The 9,127-nt window shown below is 39.9% G+C and overlaps 1 pseudogene; it reads right to left on the minus strand.

Annotated features, from left to right (window-relative positions):
- Window positions 1-8,212: 8,212 nt before the first annotated feature.
- On the minus strand, window positions 8,213-8,784 carry LOC102824787 (annotated as a pseudogene).
- Between the last annotated feature and the right edge of the window lie 343 nt (window positions 8,785-9,127).

The following is a 9,127-nucleotide window of genomic DNA, read 5'->3' on the forward strand; positions in this document are numbered from 1 at the left end:
TCCAACAGCCTAACTCAAATACATCAATTCTTCTACAGTCTTCCTTGTTGTCCAACTTTCACATGCATATAAAGCTATTGACCTTAGTCCTCAAACTGACATCTTTGCTCCTGAATACTTTAAAGAGTTGTTGTACAACAGCGTAGCCTAATGCAATATGTCATTTGATCTATTAACTGCTGCGTTCGTGAGTGTTGATTATGGATTCAAACAAAATGAAGTCTTTGACAACTTCAATCTTTTCTCCATTTATCATGATGTTATTTATTGGTTAACGGTGAGGATTTTTGTTATCTTTACATTGTGTGGTGCTGTAGGATAAATAAAGCACTGGACTGCAAGATCAGTTTGAACCACAAGATCAGTGGTTCAAACTCATGAGCTGCTCCTTCGAAACCCTATATAGGGTCGCTGTAAGTCAGAAACGACTCGATGGCACTTAACAACAACAACATACTGGAGGCTGTAGTCTTTGATCTTCATCAGTAATTATTTTAAGTGTTTTTTTGCTTCCAACAAGCAAGGTTGTATCATCTGCATATCCCTGGTTATTAGTCCGTCTTTCTCCACGGTCTTCTGCATATAATCCAGCTTCTCGGATTATTTGCTCAGCATACAAATTTAATAAGTATGGTCAAAAGATGCAACCTTAGCACACACACCTTTTCTGATTTTAAACCATTCAGTATCCCCTCATTCTTTTCAAAAGACTGTCTCTTGATCTATGTACAGGTTCCTCAGGAGAACAATTAAGTGTTCTGGAATTCCCATTCTTCACAATGTTAGCCACAGCTTTTCATAATCCACACAATCAAAAGCCTATGCATAGTAAATTAAGCACAATGAAACATCTTTCTGGTATTCTCTGCTTTCAGTCAGATCCCCAAATCCTCCCTCTTGCAGGCAAATGCCTCACGTCCTTTAAATAAGAGTCATAGCATTTCACTCCACAATCAGATAAATTTTCAGAAAGAAAGGCTTCCAGAGAGGAAGAGTGCTGAACAAGCTCACCCAGGAACCAGCTTGTTCTGACTCCAACTTGGCTGGTCTTCCCAGCAAGATAAGAGCTACATGGGGCAAAAAAGAACAAATTGCAATACCTGGACATTAGGCCCCAAGGGTTGGGCCTGAAGTGGCTGTTTCATCTACCTCCCCACTCGTGCCCCAACCCCTACTGTATCATACACCCCAAACAAGCAACCTAGTATAGAATAAAATGCTACTTGTGTTTCACAGTCCAGTGCTTATCCTACAGAGCCACCACCCTCTCTGTGTTATCCTTATGATTACTATTATTATTGCAGAGCTGCTTCTGGTTTATCAGTAATTAGCACTCACTCTCTGGGTAGGATTATTTAACAAGTTGCATGTGTACAACATCCAGTCTAGAATTCTCCATCTTATCAGAAAATAGGTTTTTGTAAAATACTCTGACAAAACCTGACTAAAATCTAGTTATGGGGTCTCGACCCAGAATGCACCCTGAATCCTCTACCAGCACAATAACTGTCCGTGTGGAACTGGGACTTAACAGGCCCAACTTAGTGGCGCCATGTGATTTGCTAGCAAATCCCTCTTCCCTTTCTAAGTACCCAGAGACCATGCAATTTAATAATTCATTCTAGAGTTTTGAGTGGATTCCATTTCCAGTTTGAGGTTAGAGTTTTTGAGAAATTGAGACATTTTCCTTTGCTAGTCTTTGAACTCTCATCTTCCCCACAGCTCTTCAGAGTTTCCAGCAATGGTGAGCAGTGTCACCTGCATTTCTCCGAATTCTCTCAGATTGTCGGTTTTCCGTGTCAGAAGACATAAATCCATTTATAGAAGCTTGTGGCTCTAACAATCTTCTCCCCTATCTCTGGTTTCAATTCCTCTTAACCAAATGTGTTCTGACCTTTCTGAATTCTCTTCACTACCCAGTGACATGACATTATCAGACCCAAGCATTCAGATTATTCTTATTCTTTATGATCTAAGGATAAACTGAGAAATTTGTCTCAAAAAGAATTAGCTGTTTGGAACAAACATCTATTCATTTTGGTTAAAACTGTTCTGATAATAGCTTTACAAGTTTGTGCTTGTTCTTTAATTAATGAAGAGATGTTGAATGGAACTTTGGGCTTAAAGCTGAAGAGAAAGTACTGGAGAAAGCCATGAACTATTGGGGCCAGACACCCCACAGAACTAGCCCCACTCCCTTCATTCACACCTTAAAGGATAGCTGTGAGTCCGAATAAACTTGATGGCAGTGGGTCTTAATGGGGAGAGAGGCATGCTTCTCCCCAATCTTTATAAAACAAATACTGGGGAATCATAAGAGTGAGGCAGGAGTCACAGGGTAATCTATCATTGTGTGGGTGCGAAGTTGTTATGGTAAATGGAGTATTCCATCCATGCCCTCTCCCTGAAAGAGATGAAAGTTGTCCTCCTTCTACCCCTCTAGGCAAGGTGAGGGGATACCTGCAAAAAGCTTGGACTGCAAAACCACACTGAGATACCACTTGGCGCTCACTAGGATGACAATGATTTTAAAAAGACAGACAAGAACAAGCGTTGACAAGAATGTGGAGAAATTGGAACCCTCTTGCAGTGCTGGTGGGAATGTAAAATGATTCAGCCACTGTGGAAAACAGTTTGGCATTTCCTCAAAAAAGTTAAACATAGGGTTATTGTTGGTGGTGGTGGTGGTAAGTGCAGTTGAGTCAGTTCTGAGTCATAGCGACCCTATATAGGGTTTCCAAAGAGTGGCGGGTGGGTTTGAATGGCCAGCCTTGTGGTTAGGAGTCTAGTGCTTATCCTATGGCACCATACCAGGACTCCATATGGCCCAGAAATTCCACTCCTAGGTATCTGCTCAGGAGAAGTGAGACCATATAGCTGTTTTAAAAAATTGCATACAAACATTCACAACAGCATTATTCAAAATAACCAAAAAGTAGAAATTACCTGAATGTACATCAACTGGTGAATGGATAAATAAAACGTGGTTGATATATACAATGGAATATTACTCAGATATAAAAAGGAAATACGTAATGATACATGCTGCAACATCGATGAGCCATAAAAACATCATGCTAAGTGAAAGAGATCACATGTTGTATGATTCCTTTTATATGAAATGTCCAGAACAAACAAATTGATATAAACAGAAAGCAAATTAGCGGTTGCCTAAGACTGAGGAGGAGTCCTGATGTGACGCTGTGGGTTAATGCGCTGGACTGCAAAATCAGTTTGAACTGCAAGGTTGGCAGTTCACACCCACCAGCTGCTCCTCGGAAACCCTATACAGGATGGCTATGGATCAGAACCAACTCAGCGGCACTGAAAAACAGACACAAGAACTGAGAAGGAGGCAATGGGAAGTGACTGCTAATGGGTATGGGAGATTCTTTAATGAGGTAATGAAAATGTACTAAACTTGGCACAACTCTAACTGTACTAAAATCCACTGAATTGTACACTTTAAATGAGTGAAGTGTGGTCACTATGAGTTAGAATTGACTCAACGGCATATAACAACAGCAATGCTGCTGTTGTTGTTGTTGTTAGTTACCATCGAGTCAGTACTGACTCATAGCTACTCTATGTATAGCAGAACAAAACATTGCCTGGTCCTGGGCCAACCTCACAATTGCTACAAAAGAAAAAATGGGAGTGTGGACTGGCCTCCCTTCTCTAGCTGGATGCTGCTGAGGGGCAGACCCCACAGGCCCACTAAGTGCAAACATCAGAGCATGGTGAAGGTGTGTTAGAGAGTCGGGTGCTTATATGAGCCTGGGAATCCGTGCCTTTTCCTAACCTAAAGATATGTGAATGGGGTGGGATGAAGCAAGTTGGATGATGGACTAGCCTGCCCAGGAATGACAGTGAAGAGAGGTGGCAGAGAGCATACCTGCAGGCCTCAACTGGGTTAGGGAAAAATGAATGCACTTGCTCGTGGCCAAGCAAACACTGAGAAAGAAAGTTATCTGGACTTGAGCTACCATGTCTGCATCTCACTCAAGAAGGCTGCACACTAGGCAAGGGGACCTCCAGCAGCAAGATGCCTGGGGTGTACATAGTCAATCAGGAAATGGTTCACAAGCACAATGTTTTACATCCTACTTTGGTGGGTAGCTACTGGGATCTTAAAAGCTTATGGTATTATTGTTACTGTTAGGTGCCATCGAGTTGGTTCCAACTCAGAGCGACCTTCTGCACAACAGAACGAAATACTACCCAGCCCTGTGCCAACCACACAATCACTGTGCTTGAGCCCATTACTGCTGCCACTGTGCCAATCCATCTTGTTTGGGGTCTTCCTCTTTTTTTCACTGACCCTCCACTTTACCAAGCATGACGTCCTTCTCCAGGAACTGGTCCCTCCTTTATGTCCAAAGTATGAAAGACGAAGTCTGACCATCCTGACTTCTAAGGATAAGTCTGGCTGTACTTCTTCCAATACAGATTTATTTGTTCTTTTGGCAGCCCATGGTACTTTTAATATTCTCCTCCAACGCCATAACTCAAATGCATCAATTGTCCTTATTCATTGTCCAACTTTCACATGCATATGAGACTATAGGAGTCCTGGGACAAAGCACTGACCACAAGGTCAGTTTGAACCACAAGGTCGGAGGTTCAAACTCACCAGCTGATCCTTGGAAACTCTACACAGGGTCACTATGAGTCAGAGCCAACCCAATGACACTTAAACAACAACAAGAGGCTATTGACAATACCATGACTTGGTTCAGGTGCACTAAAGTGCAACTATTGGTCTCTCTCTGTGCGGAGGAAAGAAGAGTGAGGAATATTGGAAACAATTCGTCAATGGACTACCAGTCTCCAGGACCCTGAGACCAAAAGTGCCCAGCTACCACCACCAGCAATTCCGAAAGGAATCATATTATAAGGTCCTGGATAGAGTGGGGAGAAATGTGGAACAAAACTCAAAGTTATAAAAAAAAGACCAAGCTTATTGGTCAGAAAGAGACTAGAGGAGCCAGGAGTCTATAGCCCTTGGTCACCCTTCAGGTCTGGAACTGAACTCAACCTCATGGCTCAATTTTCAGTCAAGTAGCAGATAGGTCTATAGAGGAGACAACAACATTAGTGAGGTGTGCACACCATGGAATGGTCAATCATTAAAGATCAAACGGGCAGCATTCGCCTAAGGACAAAATTCAGAAGGGTTGGGAACGAAGGAGGAATGGAAACAAGAATCGCAGGGGAGGAAGCGGGGTAACTGATGTTACATTGAGGGGATGGCAGTCATTGAGATGAAACGAAGCGTATGGTTTGTTGAATGTAAGACAGATGATCTCCTCTGTAAACCTTCGCTCAATTCACAATAAAAAGTTCAACAACAACAACAAAAAAAAAAAAAATTCATGGGGTGTACACCTAAAGGGATTGCTGAGGGAGAAGGGGAAATAAAGAGGCTCAGTCAGATCCCTCCATCAAGGAGTCCTCTAAGGTAGAGTTTCTCAAACTTGACTCTGCCTATTAATCCTAGGGATCTGGTTAAAATGCAGATTCTGCTTCAGTACGTCTCGAGTGGGACTCTGCATTTCTAACAAGCTCCCAGGTGATACTGTGGACCAACTGAGAATAGCAAAACTAAATTAGAAATTCTCAAACTTTTTGGTCTCAGAAACCTTCTGCACTATTAAAAATTATTGATGTTCCCAAAGAGCTTTTGTGTATATGGGTTATAGCTATTGAGATTTACTGTATTCAAAATTGAAACCAAGAACTTTTTAATACTTAATGATTAATTTATTTTAAAATAACAATAAAGCCCATGACATGTTAGCATAAATAATATAATTCTATAAATAAAACCCACAATACTTTTCCAAAAAATAATCGGTGGGTGGCATTGTTTTACGTTTTTCAAATCTCTTTCATGTCTGGCTTAACAGAAGACAGCTGGATTTTCACATCTGCTTCTGTATCCAATCTGTTGCAGTATATTGGTTGAAGAACATAATGAAAATTAGACCTCACACAAATATGTAGTTGGAAAAGGAAGGAGTATTTCAATAGCCTTATCAGATAATTTTGGATGTTCTTCTTTGATACTAAATTACACCTCAATAAAAGATGTTGTTGATGTTGTTAGGTGCCATTGAGTCAGTACCGACTCATAGAGAACTTACGCACAACAGAATGAAACACTGCACAGTCCTGCACCAACCTCACAATAGTTTGTTTTTCTTTAAATTAGATACAATATAGAATCTGAAATCATGACAGTGAACTTGTCATACTCTATTACATTAAAACCCATTGATCTATCTTGCTCTTTGAATGAATCTTTTACCATACATTACATTGTAACATCATCCATTGGTTCACATAGAAAAAAATAGTTCACTGAGTTATGCTCCAAAGGTTGACACAATTCTCTCTAAACTTTCATTCAAAAAATTTACATTTGGTAATATCACTGTTGATCTCACCAGAGACCTGTCAACTTGCCAGAAAAGTTTTTAAGTGCTGAGAAACTGTCAACCTCACAGTGGTAGACACCAGTTTTTTAAAAACTGAAAGCTCAAAGTTTATCATTGACCACAAATCCTGTCTGTTGTTTTCCTTGAAGTGGCAGTCTCATGTCAATCATTGACAAGAAAATGGCTGCCAAATGCCCAAGTCAAAATAACCATACCTTGTCTATTAGAAGGCATTCATGCAAGTGGAAATGATATTTGATTAAAATAGTTAATTCAACTTGCAACTCAAACCATCATAAGCAACATTTTTCTGGAGACAGCCACTGTATTAGCAAAATAATTGATTCGTATTTCTCTTTCTATCACACAGAGAATTAAAAAGGCATGTGCTCAAAGGCCAAGATTTAATATAATTAATAATTTCTACTGTTTCATCAAGGGCATCCTTAAGTGAAATTGAATACTGTTTTGTTTTGCTTTGTTTTGTTATTGGGAGTGTGAGACAGTGAAGAATACAATGACCACTAGAGTTTGGTGCCACTGCCTTGATTGGTTCCAGTTTCACCCACCATAGCTTTTGCAATGCCAACAGTGGAAAGGGTAAATAATATCTTAGTATTAACGTAAAAATAGTTTTGATCTTGCACACCAAAGAGTCTCAGAACCACTGCCCTAAGTAACTCACCACGTGACCCACAAGCAAGTCAGCATTGTGCTAGAGGCCTAGCAGTGTGTACTGAAGAAGCCACCAAATAGGCTTGTTTTATATTTTTGTGAAGAAACCACAAAAGTCAACACAGAAGAAGGTCCCTTTTCCTACCTCCCCCACTCAACAGGTTTGGTGAGCTAGGCCTTAAAGAAAGAGGGAGGATATATTTTAGAACTAGACCAGGCCACCCTAACTCCAAATCAACCTTGGGCTTGGACAAAGAGAAAAATGAGATTAAACCCAACTTTGAGGTTGAAATCTTAAACTGGACAGAACTAATAATAATCAAAAGTGACCAGAAAGTTAAGGAATCTGTCCAAGATGTTTGTTCTGAAGAAAACAAAAAAGCAATAAGACAGAGCACAGTTGGAAGCAAGGATTAAAGATTTAAGACATACTTTCATGTTTTTCCCCCCACTGAGTTAAGACTCTTCATTAAACAGCTGTGTCTAGTCCCCTTCCATTTAAATACATACATATCTGAGCAAATTGAAAGAATCCCTATGTGACATGGCATATTCCTTTTCTTCCTTGTCAACATTAGAGCATTCATCTAATCAACAAATTTTGATTAAACAAAGGGTTTGGAAAACATCAATAGTGGGGGTGCAGATTTCCTGAGCTTCTTTAGGGAGGCTTATATATATATATATATATTTTTTTTTTTTTTCAATATGCAAAGTCTTCTATTCAAAATTTTGAAAAGTTAAGATTTATGACCACCTCAATACAGGCCATTCCCATTATAAGAGGGAATGACAATTTTCAACTCGTGCAGAGCTGCATTTTCATTAGCAGAACTCCGGAGGCACTTTAGAAGCCGTGGATTCAAAATACAAACATTGGGGCCTTTGGGTTAACCTTTTAATAGAAAAAATTCACTGATGTATAAAAATGAAACTGTGACAATGACAACATATGAAATTTCTGTGATTGAAAGTCCCCTCGAGTACACACTGAAGTGCATATATACCCGTCCATGCATACTTTGGCATGGAAACATAAACTAATACAAACCAATGCTACCAAGAAACACCAAAATGTGTGTTCTCCACTCCACCAATCACAGACCAATATCTCTTCCAAACATTCAATAACAAGAAGTATAGCATCTTCCCAGGAACAGCAAGGCAGACGTCTTACTCGTGATAGACCAGCACAAATAAACCCAATAACAAGAGGACTGCATACTTAAATTTTGGAGAGTCATCTCTAAGGATTGTCATAATTCCAATATAAGGAACAAATCCCCTTGCTCTTCCCACAACATCTTTTGTCTCTAGTCAATATTGTCCTTGTTTATAGAGGCCTTGGTCATCAACTGCATTTAAAAATTATCTCCTTTGGTCAAAAATTTGCTATGTCCATTTTGCTTTTCATGAATTTTCAATTTTCAAGAATCTCTCTTCCTTCTATCCTAAAAACAACAATTTATCCCACTCTTATGGGATCTTCAACTTGATTTGTTAGGACTAGATCTCCTCTATGAAATGCAGGTTCCATGCTGCCAATTGAACTTTCAATTCCAGCTATTACCATTAATCCCTTCCAGACCATTCCAAAATTTAGGTCTTGACAATAAAGCTGCTGTTTGTTCATCCATCACACATCGTCCAAAAAGTTCAACAATCACATGATGGGGCCAGTGAATGAGATACAGGCAGGAGAGAGGGCAAGGTGTGACCAGGAGGAGGAAGCAATTTCATTTTTGAAAGCTTCCCCACCACCCAATTAGTCATAGAAACTCAGCTTCACAGCATGCTGGGATTTCAGAGCAACTTAGCTGAGTTCAATGGGATTTTGCTAAATAATGTGAGTGGTCCATAAGACTGGTACCAAGGAACATGACCATTAATCTATATTACAATGTTTTTTCAGGGTCACTATGAGTCAGAACCAACTGGATGGCACTTAACAACAAGAACAAAGGGCTTGTTCAGATGGCTCCAACAGTACAATTATTTAATGATTCAGTGGG

Source organism: Chrysochloris asiatica, unplaced genomic scaffold (assembly GCF_000296735.1).
Source record: "Chrysochloris asiatica unplaced genomic scaffold, ChrAsi1.0 scaffold00018, whole genome shotgun sequence".
Lineage (NCBI taxonomy): Eukaryota > Metazoa > Chordata > Mammalia > Afrosoricida > Chrysochloridae > Chrysochloris > Chrysochloris asiatica.